This window comes from Globicephala melas, chromosome X (assembly GCF_963455315.2).
Source record: "Globicephala melas chromosome X, mGloMel1.2, whole genome shotgun sequence".
Taxonomy (NCBI): Eukaryota; Metazoa; Chordata; class Mammalia; order Artiodactyla; family Delphinidae; genus Globicephala; species Globicephala melas.
The window spans coordinates 42,185,041-42,201,177 of NC_083335.1; positions in this window are offsets into that span (position 1 = coordinate 42,185,041).

Below are 16,137 nucleotides of genomic sequence, written 5' to 3' on the forward strand. Positions count from 1 at the left end.
GTCAGGAAGGGGAGCAGAGAGTGCAAGGAGAGGTTTAACTTTCTTTTTTATGTTCCTTTTTTTTCCCTTTTAACGTCACATTCATTGTTTTTGTAATGGGGAAATGGCGTCAAGCCATTTTCGTTTGACATTTACAAATTAGGTTGTAAAAATAACAAAAGACTCATCCATTTGTTGACGTTATTTTGTGCCACATTAAGAATGTTTTCGAATTGCTATAAATTATTTCACAGCTTTCAAAACAGACTGGTAATTATTAACATTTTAAATATAAAATTTTCCTGAACAAAACCAATAGGTTTTCAATGTGACCTATAAATTCATCTTTGGAAAGACCAATCTTGGCAATTTTACACAAGCGATTTACAACTTTTCGAAGTTCTGGTTGAATTTATTGATGATCTTGTGTCAGGTGTCTGAGAACTTCTTCATAGATGACTCCTGGGTGATGGAATGGAGACCCCACTCCTGATGAACCCAGCGCCTGAAAACTAGTGACTTCCCAGATTAACCTGTTTTTCACTCAAGGAGTTTTATTGGGATTTTACATAAGCGTGTGATCAAATCAGTCTCATCACACCCAGGAAAGGACCAACTGTGCTATCCCACTAATGGAAATGAAGCTTAACAGGTGGATTTTCATTAGATCATGACACTGGTGAGATATCTCCACTATCTGCCATTCATGCACTGTATGTCCCCATAGCAGCTGGGACCTAACCCTAACCCTAGCAGCGGGGGCATACAGTGTTCAGCATCTTTCAGTAGAGATAGGGGGTAAGGTCTGTGGCTGACTATGGATCTGTGGGCAATACTCCTGAAATCCATGTCATTTTTCTCTCACAAAAACCAGTTTACAGGATCCCAAGCAGTCGCCAGGGGGAAGTCCCTGCCTTCTGTTACAGTTTCACTGCACCACCCATACAAACCCCTCAGAATAATCCCAGAACTCAGGGACAAAGTATGCATAACTTAGTCCCCAGACATCCAGCTGCCCCTGCTGGGGAGTCATACTCTAAATATAGACCCTTCAGGCAGCCTCTTTCTTAGGTTGAAATCTGACACCCCAGCAGGAAGCTCCCTGCCTGAGGGGCCCCTGTGTGGGGGAGGCCCCTCTAGGAGGTGAAACAGGAAGCCCAGAGTGCCTTAGACCCTTACTAATGGCTTTTCAGAACTCAATCGACTGTGACCAATTTATGTTCCTCATCAGAGGGAAACATTTAGAAATTGATTATGAAGACATTTAAAATTTTAGTAAACTTAAAAACACAAACTCATGAGGATAGGATGTCAAACAGCTTATTTGTAATAATCTAAAAACTCTTACAAATCATTAATAAAATGGTAAGCCAATAGAAAGCATGCCAAAGATGCAAATGGATTTGTTTGCAGAAAAGAAATACCAATGACGGATAAACATATGAAGAAAAGCTCAACTTCAAAGAAATGCAGATCGAAACAACTATGTGTTGCCATGTTTCATCTAGGAGTGCCAAAATTTAGAAATTTGATAATGTTATTGACTGGTTTATGGGGAAATGGGCACTCCCACGCTCTGTTGGAAGCAGATACTGTGATGCAACAGTTTTACAGAGAGCTATTTGGCAAAATCTATTATATGATAAATATAATATCCCACAAATTCTTTGAGCAATTCTATTCCTAGGAGTTTAGCCAGCCTGATACTTACACAGTTTCACAAAGATTCATATACTAGGATATCTATTGCAGTGCTTGCAAAGGTTAAAACAACCGAAGCAACATAAAAAGTCCATCAATAGGGAAAACATTAAATAAATTAGGTTAAATTTATGCAATACGGCTGATAAAAAGATTTAGATCTACGTATCCTGATGGAAAGATACTTAAGGTATTTTACTGTTTGCTTATTTTCTATTAAACTATTTGTTTATTTGTAATTGCATGGAAATTCTGCAAGAATACATTCTAGTATAAGATTCAAACCCAGAAAAAGCACTAGTACAGCTTTAACACCACTGTCCTCATCAAAGCACAGTTACCTCCCCTTTTTATAAATTTTCTGTGTTAAATGCTTTTCTATACATTACACATACATGTCTTATTAAAATATATAAATGGGTCTCTTCAATAAGTGGTGCTGGAGCTTGCCTGGTGGCACAGTGGTTAAGAATCCGCCTTTTAATGCAGGGGACATGGGTTCGAGCCCTGGTCCGGGAAGATCCCACATGCTGCGGAGCAACTAAACCCGTGTGCCACAACTACTGAGCCTGCACTCTAGAGCCCTCAAGCCACAACTACTGAAGCCCGCGTGCCTAGAGCCCGTGCTCCTCAACAAAAGAAGCCACTGCAATGAGAAGCCCGCACACCACAACGAAGAGTAGCCCCTGCTCGCCACAATTAGAGAAAGCCCACGCACAGCAACGCAGACCCAACACAGCCAAAAATAAATTAGTTAATTACTAACTAATATTTTTAAAAAGTGGTGCTGGAAAAACTGGACAGCTACATGTAAAAGAATGAAATTAGAACATTCTCTAACACCATATACAAAAATAAACTCAAAATGGATTAAAGACCTAAATGTAAGACTGGATACTATAAAACTCCTAGAGGAAAACATAAGCAGAACACTCTTTGACATAAATCACAGCAATATTTTTTTGGATCCGTCTCCTAAAGTAAGTCTTGATTTCCAATATTCATTCCCTCTAAAAGCAAATCATAATTTTTTACCACTGAATTTGAATTTCAGACAAAATGGATCATATAAGTTATCAAAATTGGCTCAAGAAGTAGAAAACCTGAATAGACCAATGAAGGTGATAGCCTGTTCAATAACCAATGAAGGTGATAGCCTGTTCAATAACCAATGAAGGTGATAGCCTGTTCCACATCGCCTCCTTCAGAGGAACCATTGCCTCTTTCCACGTTCCTAGCTAAAAGTAAAAGCTTTACTTTTTAAACTTTTCCACTAAAAATACAAGCCAAAGTTGTAAGATTTCTAGCAGAAAACATAGAGGAACATATTCATTATCTTGGAGTAGGCAAAGATGTCTTGGACAGGATACAAGAAGCATTAATAATAAAAGAGAAAGGTAGACTTTATCAAAATATAAATTTTCTGTTCATCTGTACACATTATTAACAAAATGAATATGCAAGCCACAGACTTGGAAAAAATTATATATGCAGTTCATATATCTGACAAAGGACTTTTATCCAGCATATGTAAAGACATACAAATGAACAATCAAAAGGAGAACCCAACGTAAAATTGGGCACAAACTTAAATGGACACTTCACAAAAGAAGATACCCAATCCTCAACATCTTTAGTAATCAGGGAAATGCAAATTGAAACCACAATGAGATATCACCACACACCCACTAGAACGGCTAAAGCCAAAGACTAACAACACCAAATGTTGGTGAGAATGGAGAAACCAGAACTCTAATATATTGCCATTAGGGGTGTAAAATGGTACAAGCACTTTGGAGAACTTTTCTGCAGTTTCTTACAAAGTTTAATGTTCACTTACCCTACAAACCAACAGTTTCACTTCTGAGTATTTAGTAAAGAAAAATGAAAACATATGTCCACGCAAAGACTTGCACATGAATGTTTATATTAGCTTAATTCATAATAGGCTAAAACAGAAAACGACAGGAGAAAGGATAAACAAATTGTTGTATGTATATACAATAGAATACCACTCAGTAATAAAAAGTAATGAAATACCGATACATGCAACAAGATGGATAAATCTGAAAAGCAGTATGCTGAATGAAAGAAGCCAGACACAAAGGAGTACTATAGCATTCCATTTATATGAAACAGAGAACAAACAAAACTAATCTGTGATGATAAAAATGAGAAAGTGGTTGTCTGGGAGATAGAGGGGAATTAACTGGAAAGAGGTACAAGGGATCTTTCTGGCGTGATGGAAATATTCTGTATCTTGGTTTGTGTGGTAGTTACATGGTTATACACAATTGTTAAAACTCTAAAAACTGAACATTTAAGATACGTGTGATATATTGCATATAAACTATACCTCAGTACACACCAATTTCTTCCCCAGAGAGGGTTGCCTTATTAGTTTGGGTATAGCACAACAGACCTTTTTCTATGAATTAAGTACACATATGTGTACCTACAGAAATACTGTTGGGGGGCATCATATTGTACATATGTTTCACAACTTGATGGGTTTTGCTCATCAATGTATCTTGGAGCTCTTTACATGTCAGTAAATGTGGATCTTTTTAACTGTTGTATTGTATTCCATAGTGTGGCTATAGCATGGTTATTTACCTATTCCTCTACTGATGGACATTTATGTTTTCTTTAATTTTGAATAATATTAAACAATACTACAAAACTTATCTTTGAAAATTTTGCCAATTGGAAAACTGAGAAGTGGTATAGCAGTGTTGTAGATTACATTTTGCTTTTAAGTAGTGAGGATGTGCATTTGTTCACATGTGTGTTGGACATACATAGCTCTATGAATTGCCTGCTCACATCCTTTTTCTATTTTTCTGTTGTATTATCTTTATCTTATTGTCTTTGCAGAAGAGCTGTATTTAGTGTGGATAGAACTTGTTTCTCTCTTTATTATGTTACAAATATTTTCTCCCACTTTGTAGCTTGTTTTGATATTGTTTATGTTGTCTTTCCACGTACTGAAGGTTTTCAATTTTGATGTGATCAAATGAACTGTTTTTTTCATTTATGGAATTTTTAATTTTAAAATGAATAATTACATAGTTATTGACTATATTCCCCACACTGTACATTTCATAACTGTGACTCATTTATTTTGCACCTGGAAGTTTTTACCTCTTAATCTCCCTGACCTACTTTCCTCCACCCACCCTCCTTTCTTCTGGCAACAACCTCTGTATCTATAACTTTGTTTCTGTTTTCTTATGTTTGTTCATTTGTTTAGTTTTTCAGATTCTACATGTAAGTGAAATCATACAGTACTTGTTTTTCTCTGACTTATTTCACTTAGCATAATACCCTCTAGGTCCATCCATGTTGTCACAAATGGCAAGATTTCATTCTTTTTAATGACTGAGTAATATTCCATCATATATATATATATATATATATATATATATATATGCCACATCTTCTTTTTTCCATTCATCACTTAGGTTACTTCCATATCTTGGCTACTATAACTAATGCTGCAATGAACATAGGGGTGCATATGTCTTTTACTGTTTTTGTTTTCTTTGGATAAATACCCAGGAGTGGAATTGCTGGATCATATGATAGTTCTACTTTTAATTTTTTGAGGAACCTCCATAATATTTTCCATAGTGGCTGCACCAATTTACAATCCTACCAACAGTGCATGAGGGTTACCTTTCCTCCACATCCTCCTCAACACTTGGTATTTCCTGCCTTTTTGATAATAACCATCCTAATGAGTATAAGGTGATATCTCATTGTGGTTTCGATTGCATTTCCCTGATGATTAGTGATGGTGAGCACCATTTAATGTGCCCGTTGGTCATCTGTATGTCTTCTTTGGGAAAAGAATGCATATTCAAATCCTCTGCCCATTTTTTAATCGAGTTGTATGTTTGATGTTGAGTTGTAGGGGTTCTTTGTAAATTTTGGATATGAACACCTTGTCTACATACCATTTGCAAATATCTTCTCCCATTCAGTAGGTGGCCTTTTTGTATTGTTGATTGTTTCCTTTGCTCTGCGAAAGCTTTTTCATTTGATTTGGTCCCATTTGTTTATTTTTGCTTTTGTTTCCCTTGCCTGAAGAGACATATCCATAAAAATATTACTAATATGGATGTCAAAGAGCTTACTGCCTATGTTTTCTTCTAGAAGTTTTATGGTTTCAGATCTTATATTTAAGTCTTTTAATCCATTTTGAATTTATTTTTGTGTGTGGTGTGAGAGAGTCATTTATGGATTTTTTTCCTCCCCAGCTAAAGTTTATGAAAAATAGTATAATACTATTATAAGTTTTAAAAATCCATTTGGAACTTAATAACTGGCATGAGATAATTCTCTGATATTTTTTTTTCCAAATGGATATCCAACTTCCCAAAAGCATCTATTGAAGAATTTATCCTTCCTCCCACTGTTTTGAAGTAGAACTTTTACCATATATTTAATGCCCATATGTACTTGGATCTATAAGAGGGTATATTGGTTAAAGGCAAGAATCTTATTGTACATACTATTCTGTGCTGTTTTTCCTCAAATTAATTTATAAATTTAGTACTATCCAGTCAAACCAGTTCTTTTTTAAAATAACACCTGAAGTAACAGTTTGAACTGAAACAGAATTTCTTAAATTTTCTAAAGCTGCTGGACTGAGCAAAACTAAGACTGAGCAAAACTAAGGCAGAGCATTCTTGGGAGAAATCAGTTGCACTAGAGGAAGGGAATTAAGCATTTGCCTACCTTTCCAGTAAGATCTATATTTCAAGTAACCAAATAGCCCTGTTAATGAAGGAAAACACTTTCTTTCAGATTAGAAGAACATTAACTAATAAGCATATAAGAATGATAGGTTTCAAAAATCATCATTTTGTGATCCCCAATGAAATAATTGATTTAGGCAAGGATTATCAATACATGCCTAAATCATCAGATGCCAGTCATAAGGGGAAAAACATAACTTTAGAAAATAGGAATTATATCATCACCAGCTTAACCCAGTTTAATTTAATTGAGTTTTTTCCCCTAGCTGCTTGAGATAGATGTTTTGATGGTTTATTTCCAGCCTTTATTAATTTCACAGGTTTGTTTGCTCAGGTTTATCAAAGTAAAATTTACACACAGTAAAATTCAGTTATTTTAGATGTAAAGTTTTATGAGTTTTGACAAATGTATGCAGTCATGTAACTACCATCACAATCAAGATATAGAATATTTTCATCACCCTAAAAATTTCCTTTGTGCCCTTTATAGCCAATTCTCTCTCCCCAACCTCAGCCTCTGGAAACCACTGATCTGATTTCTGTTCTTGCAGTTTTGCTTTCTTCAGAAAGCCATATAAGTGAAATAAGCCTTTTGTGTCTGAGTTTCTAAGATAGTGCTTTTGAGCTTTATATATGTTTTTACTTGTATTAATAGTTCAGTCTTTTCTATGGCTTAGCATTGCACTGTATATATGTAGCACAATCTGTTTTCCATTCACCAGTTGATGAACATTTGAGTTGCTTCCAAGTTGAGCCCATTACCAATGAAGCTGCTATAAATGTTTTCATACAAATCTTTGTTTACTCCTCCCTGGGTATATACTTAGGAGTGGGATCATTGATTTTCTATTAAAAAACTGTTTTACCAAAGTGGCTGTGCTATTTTACATTCCCACCAGAATTATGTGACAGTTCCAGTTGCTCAAATCCTCACCTGTACTCGGTTTTGTCATTTTGTAACTGAACAAAATTTGGGTCCGCTCACCTGCATGCAGTAAAGTCAATCTACTCACTCCCAATTGTGGTGAAGGAAAGTGCAGCGTTTATTGCAAGATGCCAAGCAAGGAATCGAGGTAGCTAATGCTCAAAAGACCCAAACTCCCCGATGTATTTCAGGGAAAGATTTTTAAAGACAGGGTGAGGAAGAGGGTTGCAGGATGCACGATCAGCTCGTGGACATTCTTCTTATTGGTTGGTGATGAGGTAATCAGGAGTCAACATCATCAGCCTTCTGGTTCCCACCGATCTGGGGTCTACATGCTTGCAGGCAGCATGCAGTTTTCTCCCACCTGGTAGGGGTTTCAATATCTGCAAAACAGCTCAAAGGTTGTGGCTCAGAATATTATCTACATTCCTTGAGGAGGAACTAAAGGTCCTTGACTTTGTGTAATGGCTAAACTATTATTATTTTGTCTTGTTTGACTGTTTTCCTTTGTTTCTGAAGTTTCTCACTTTTCTGATTACATTTATTCTTTGGAACTTGGGGAAGGCCTAGGAGGCTAAAGTTTTTCTACAGACAAGATATGGAGGTGTGGGGCATGTCCTGGGGAGGCCCCATAGGGTCCTGCTCCATTACAATTTTTTAAAGTCATTGTAATAGGTATGGCTATTCTAATTTTTTGCCCACAATTTTAAATTGGGTTGTTTTTTCTTATTATTGACATGTAAGAGTTCTTTATATATTCTGGATACAAGCCAGAATTATATTAGCTATGTTGACTTGAAAATATTTTATCCCAGTCTATGATTTGGCTTTTCATTTTCTTAACAGCCTCTTACAAACAGCAGTAATTTTTAATTTTGATAAATCCAATTTATTTTTTCATTATGGTTTGTACTCTTTGTCCTAGAGAAAATTTTTACCTGACCCAAGATTACAAAGGTTTTCTATTACGTTTTCTTCTAGACATTTTATAGTTTTAGCCCTTACATTTAGGTAGATGATACATTTTGAGTTAATTTTTGTGTAAAGTGTGAGGTTTATTTTTTTTCCATATGGCTTGCCAATTGTTTCAGCATCATTTGTTAAAAAGACTACTCTTTTTCCACTAAATTACCTTGGCACCTTTGCTAAAAATCAACTGACCACATGTGTGGGTCTGTTTCTGGACTCTTTATTCAGTTTTTTTGATCTATAAACCTATCCTTTCACCAAAACCACATTCTTTTGATGACTATACTTAAGTCTCAAAATCAGGTAGTGTGAGACCTCCAATTTTGTTCTTTTTCTAAGCTGTTTTGGCTATCCTAGGCCCTTTGTTTTTTCTGTATAAATTTTCAAATCAGCTTGTCAATTTCTAATCCAAGAAAAGGTCTCCTGAGATTTTGCACCCCACAAATTCTAATATGTCACAATTTCATTAATGCTCAGTTCAAAATACTTTCTAGTTTCCATTTTTATATCTTCTTTGACACACACATAGGTTATTTAGAAATGTATTACTTAATTTCAAAACATGTAACAATTCCCAATTTATTTTTAATTGATTTCTAGCTTAATTTCACAATGGTCAGAGAACATATTTTGTGTTATTTCAATCTTTAGAGTTTGTCAGGACTTTTTTTATGTCCTTCACATAGTCAGATTTTGTAGATGTTCCATCCGTACCTAGAAAGAAAGTGTATTCTGCTGTATTAGAGTATGGGGTTCTATATTTGTTGATTATGTTAATATTATTAATTGTGCTATTCAAATATTTTGTATTCTTATTGATTTTTGTCTGATTTTATACTGAGAGAAGTTTGTTCAAAATCTCCCATGACAATTCTGCCATGGAACTATACAATAATGATAATGAACAAATTGAAACTGTATGCAACCACATGGATGAATCTCACAAATATAAAGTTGAGTGAAAAGAAGGCAGACACAACATAGCATGGAGTGGATGATTCTATTTAGATAAAATTCAAAAACAGGCAAAACTACTCTATGTTTTTAGAAGTCTGAATAATGGTTATTCTTGGTAGGGAGAGAGGGTTTAGTGACTAGAGGGGGATAACATTGGGGCTTCCGGGGTGCTGGTAATGTTCTCTTTCCTGATCTGGGTTCTGGCCACACAAATATCTTCATTTTGTGAAAATTTATCAAGGTGTACATTTATGGTTTGTGCACTTTTCTGTCTGTTACATCTCCTAAAGCTTACTTTAAAAAAAAATAGTCAACCTCACCAGTGATTAAATTCTGCAAATTCAAACAACAGTGAAATATTATGTTTTCTCACCAGAATTATAATTCTCTGTATTTGTATACAGGTAGACAAATGAATACTCCTTTGCATAATTGTCTGGAGTATAAACTAGTACAATTTTTTGAATGAATATGTGTATTAGAAAGTTTTTAAAATGTGTATACCTTTGAACCCAAGAATTTAATTTCTGGAACAGCATCCCAAAGAAATGAGAAAACAAATGCACAAACATGTATTCATAAAGATGCTCATTGCAGAGTTATTTATAATTCTATGATTCTAAACAGCTTGAATATCCAGTAGGGGATAGGTTAAAGAAATCATGATACTTTCATATAATAGAGTACAGTGTAGTCTTTAAAAACTATAACAGAACTAAAATTTTTCAATGGAAATATATTTATGATATACATTATTTTTAAGTAAAAATAAGTAACAAGATGATATGTATATTATGGGTTTTTTATTCAAATACATATGTATATACACATATATACAAACATACAGGGAAAATTCTAGATGGATATATATACATATAAAATAAAATGTTAACAACGTGAAATGTCCCTTTTTGTCTTTACTGATACTCCTTGCTTTAAAATCTACTTTATCTGATGTTGCCATGGCTACATCAGATTTCTTTTGTTAATATTTGCATGGTATATCTTTTTCCATCCTTTTACTTTCAAACTTCTGTGGCTTCGTATTGAAGGTGAATCTTTTCTAAGCAACAAATAGTTATTTTTTAATCCAGTCTGACAAGTTTTGTCTTTTGATTGGAATGTTTAGGCTGTTCACCTGTAAATTTGTGGTATATTTGGGCTTAAATCTACCATCTTACTATTTGATTTCTACCATATTTGTTCTGCCTGTTCTATATTGTTCTTTCTCTTTTCTCTTGCCCTTTTTTGGATTGCTTAATATTTTTAAATTCTATTTTCCTTCTCTATTACCTTGTTAATTATACATTTTTTACTATTATTTCAGTGGTCACCCTAGAGATTATGAAATGTGTCCTAGGCATTATTAAACTCTAATACAAATAATTTTACCACACTGTCTGACATAAAGTGCTCCTAAAATATTTGATCCCTTACCTGCATTCCCCACTTCCATCTGTGATTTCGAAGCCTGTGCTTTTCTGTCTATATATCACTGCGTTGGAAACCTAATGATGTCAGTCCTACACTTCAGCCCTTTAACACAAGGTAGGGGTTTTTATCTCCCTTTCCTCATCTCATCAAAAGAAGTTGAACTGGCACCCATATGCATGTGTCACTTCCAAGCAACTGTAACATAGTCAATCTTGATCCCTGGAATTCCATCATCTAAAAGGGTAAATGTGGTAAAATTGGGAAGTTGTGCAGGTCAAGTCAGGGTAAGAACCCAGACTGGATTCAGGAAACCTGGAAATGTTTTTACCCCATCTCGACCTATCTTCATTTATAGGTCACTTGATATTCTTGGCTCTACCACTAGATGTCAGCAAATCCTAGAAAGGGATGGGTTGTTCAGGGTGTAGGATTCAGGGTGTTTATTCCTATTCTCTTTCTGTTTTAATGTATTTTCCAAATGTTCTACAAAAGAAAAAGAGGTATCACTTAAATTCTAGGAAAAAATATAATTAATATTACCCATATCAGGCACTTACTAGCACCATATCCATTCCTCTTTGTTATAGAGCAAAATAATACAGTTTATTATCACTACCAAGCTATCAGTGGGTACCTTACTTCTGTAAATCAAGTATCTTTCCCAAAGACAAGGCTGGTTCTCACTCTCCCCAAGACTCAGTTTCCACAACTTTAAAATGAGGATAACAATTCTCCCCCAAAGTGTTGATCAAAGTATGTAATGCCACCATGTAGGTGCGAGAGCCAAGGTCTGTGCAAATCGATCCCCACCCAGTTCAAGAGATACACAGCAAACACAGGAGTACTGTAGGGAGTAGCCCACAGTGCAGGTTGCCCAGAACACAGAGCACTTGGGAGACAAAACTGGAAACGTAGTCTGGATCCATGGGGTAGAGAATGCAAGCTGGGGAAAGGAGTTTGAAGTTCTCTTGGTAGGTAGTGGATTGCTTCTGAGAGCGTTTGTGTAATTATATCAGGGTCCACTTTAGGGAAACTACTATGGGCAGCTGTGTGTAAAGTGGCCTGGAGAGAGGCAGGTGGAAGGTTTGGGAAGCCATTACAGTGGTATGATACTTGTGGGCTTAAACCACCTGCTTTTTCCAGGGGGCCTTCTCTACAGTGTGGACAGTCAGCTGACCTTGATGAAAACTGGGGGTGGGGGAAGGGGCGGGGCAAGAGAGAGGTTGATAGATCTATGAATAACGCATATATGAAACTAAATAGATATCCTTTTAGTCTTTTTATATTAAAAAAATCTTTCAAGCACAATTTCAAGCACATATACAATAAGTATATGTACTGCTTAACAAGCAACTTTAAAAATAACATTTTGTTTACTCTAAAAAAATGGCTTTTCATTAGAAAAGAGAAAAATATGAAGACAGATGCTGCCTAGGGATCAGAATCAGAGCTGCAATTCTGAAGGTCTCGGTACCAGAGGCTTTGCAAGTGGAGGAGAGAATGGAGAAGGGACTTGGCCTTGGCCTCACAGCCAGGTCTTTGCAGAATTTACCACCCGCTGGCAGCAATCTCTCTGAATATAAGACATTCAGCGGTCTCTAAGCCCTAAAACTAGACATCAACCTCCTGCCTGAGTTGAAGAGAAAGCTGCATGTGTGAAGACATTTGAGACATAGAAACAGACACATACACAGATACACTGTCAAATCAATTGCTTTAACCTACTCTTTTCTCAACAAACAAGTATATTGTGAACACATTTCCAAAACATAACATATGAGTACATAATTTTCATCAGTTGGGTCACATATTTTTGCTCTTTAGTAATTTTTATCTTAATAAATTGTCCTGAGTATAAATTTCAAACAAGGCAAATATGTATATGTGTAAATTGAAATTATCCTATAATCCCATCTGCCTGACCCTCAGTCCTTTTTTGTTAATATTTATTTATTTATTTGGCTGTGTCGGGTCTTAGTTGTGGTGGCATGTGGGATCTAGTTCCCTGACCAGAGATCAAACCCAGACCCCTGCATTGGGAGCGTGGATTTTTAGCCACTGGACCACCAGGGAAGTCCTGACCGTCAGTCCTTGACCCAAAGATATTCACTGAAAATAGACAGATGTCTATTCTTCAGGTGTGTTTCTCTGTATGTAATTTATTAATGTATAATTACATATAATCGGATATTTACATAAAATATACTAAAATGCACATATTCTTCAAAATTATAATCATGTTATACATATAATTCTGCAACTTGCTTATTTCACTAATATGACTTCTATTATTTGCTAATGTTTATTAGCCACAAATATTGGTCCTCTAGTGAATTTTCTGTTGACATCATTGACCTGTTGGTTAGTAAGTCTGCCTAACATAGCAGAAATATAAACCCCATGGAGTTTGCAAATATTTTCTCTCTACTTTTCACATAACTTTTCTTTTTTCCTGCCATACAAAGTATTTTACATTTTTCAATATTATTGACTAAAGTTATACAGTTATATATAAAATTATTCAAAATAAAGTTTATTTTTAAAATAAATAGAAGTCGCACCCATTAGGATGGTTATTATATTTTTTAAAGCAGAAAATAACAAGTGTTGGTGAGAATGTGGAGATATTAGAATTTTGTGCATTGCTGGTGGGAGTGTAAAATGGTACAGCTGCTGTGACAAACAGTATGGAGTTTCCTCAAAAAATTAAAAATAGAATTACAATATGATCTAGCAATCCCACTTATAGGTATATACCCAAAAGTAGTGAAAGCAGGGATTCAAACAAATATTTGTGCACCAATATTCATAGCAGTATTATTCACACTGATAAGACTTTCTCCTTCACCAAATTTTAGTTGGGTTCCTCTGAACCTTTTTCTCAACTAGGTCTCAACTTTTGGACTCTTGTGTTCATCCTTGCATAGCCCAATTTTGACAAAAATCCTGCTAAGTCTACTTAGCAAGAACCCCCACTCCCAATATCTGATCACCATGGCCTGCCTTCAGCAAGAACCCTGGTCAGGTTGGTTTAACCAGAATCCCTCCCCTGCTTCAATTTTCCATCCACTGACTCCCCACTCTGCTCCTAGGCTATGAACCTGTATTTGCCCATGATGTACTCAGAACTGAGCTCAGTTATAATCTGAGGTTTCTTTACTCTTATTACAATAGTTCCTGTATAAAATCTGTTCTTAATACTTTAACTACTATACAGCTCTGGTTTTCTTTAATAGCAGAAGCCAAAAGATGGAAACAACCCAAATGTCCACCAATGGATGACTATCACACAGTGGAATATTATTCAGCCTTAAAAAGAAATGGAAAAAAAAAAAGAAATGAAATTCTGATACATGCCAAATGAAAGAAGACACACACACACATACACACACACACACACACACACACACACACACCCTAAATACTGTATGATTACACTTACATGAGGCACCTGGAGTAGTCAAATTCATAGAGACAGAAAGTAGAATAGTGGTTACCAGGGGCTGATGGAACAGGAAATTAATGTTTAATGAGCATGGAACAAGATGAAAAGAGTTCTGGAGATGGACGGTGGTGATGGTTGTACAACAATTTGAATGCACTGTACCACTGAACTGTGCACTTTAAAAAGATTATAATGGTAAATATTATGTATATTTATAAATAAATAAATAATACAGTCCATTGTAATAGAAATTGAGCAATACCCTGGGGAGCATCCAGTGCCAGCCCCTAGAGAGATTAGAGCACTCAGAGCCCAGGCAGCTTCAAGACACAAAGGACAAAGCTTTAGAGTAAATTCAAGGCTTCACTATTTCTCTCTCTTAACCCAGCCCACACTCAAGTACAAGGATTACGCATGCACGTGCATGAATACTAGGAAGCGTGGTTCATTGGAGCCATCTCTTTTTTTCACAATTTATATACATATTTTCCCTTTACTTCTTTTCATTCACTTGGATACTTAATCTATCCATATGTTCTAACTTAGTTATCTCAATTACAGACTTAAGGAATGGGACTCTATCAAGAGTCACTGTCAAATCTCGCTTTATTTTGAAAATGGATGACCTAAGTAAGTGGTTCTTTCTCATGTTCACGGCCCTTTAATATGTCTTCTTCCTAGGTTCTGTGTGCTGGACTAGTGGATATATATTGCTTCACCTCTACAGACATCATAAGCTAGAGGGGAAGAGGGTGGGGGACTGGACGAAATAGGTGAAGGGGATTAAGAGGTACAAACTTGTAGCTATAAAATTAATAAGCCACCTGGATGTAATGTACATATAGGGAATATATTCAATAATATTGTTATAAGTTTGTATGGTGACTGATGGTAACTGGACTTATTATGGTGATCACTTCATAATGTATAAACTATTGAATCACTATGTTGTACACCTGAAACTAATATAACATTATATGTTAATTGTAACTCAATTAAAAAAACACAGGTTTGCTTTTTGAAAAATAACTTAGACTGAAAGAAACAATCATATCAAGTCCGTAGAAAGAGATGACACACAGAATCAAAATGATGATCTTTTTATAGCTGCTCTCATCTCAGGGCTCATTTTTAAATAGGTTCTTAACAATTTATATTTTTTATTAGGGTTCACAGTCTGCTAAATAAAAGCAGTAATAAGATATTTCATAAAGTATCATACAATTTAAATCTTATGAACTTAATTTCATAAAAAATTAGGTGAATATTCATACTGGCTACCCTAAAAATGCTGTTTCATCTATGGCCTAAAATAGTGTATAAGAGATTTAGTTCCACCACTAAAAACAATCCCATCACTACATTTTTTGTATGTTTTACAACAAAAAGTTTGTGCTCTTAATCAAAAAGATCCACAGACTAATTCAACATGTAAAAAATAATTTTACACAAACACCAAGAAAACCTTTCAAACTCACTTTTATTTTCCTTTTTCTTCCTCACAGAACTTCTCCATACATCACATTTCTTGCAGCTATAAAGTCACTTGATGTTGGTCAGGTACCATTTTATGCCTAAACTTTGCTGGCATGAAAATATGGCACTTAACCAGTGTTAAATCTATAAAATATTTATATAGGGCAGCACACTAAGGTTTATACACTTGGCAATTAAACCACATCAAAATAGGACAAGACCCCCATTCTACATGTTTCAAATCAAGTGTTCACAGTCCCTATCTGGTGACTGTCCACTGATTCAAAAGGCAGCAGAGGCAACAGGCAGTTACTTCAAAGGACATTGAACACTATGATCTAGAAGCACCTTATGATGTTACCCCAGTGTCATGTACCACCCTACCTTTGTCCAGGGTGGTCTCATAATTCTAGAATGGCAGGTCCAGCTGATACAAAATAAAGACAGACAACATAACATTTAGTCTGTGGAGATATCCTAATTCATTA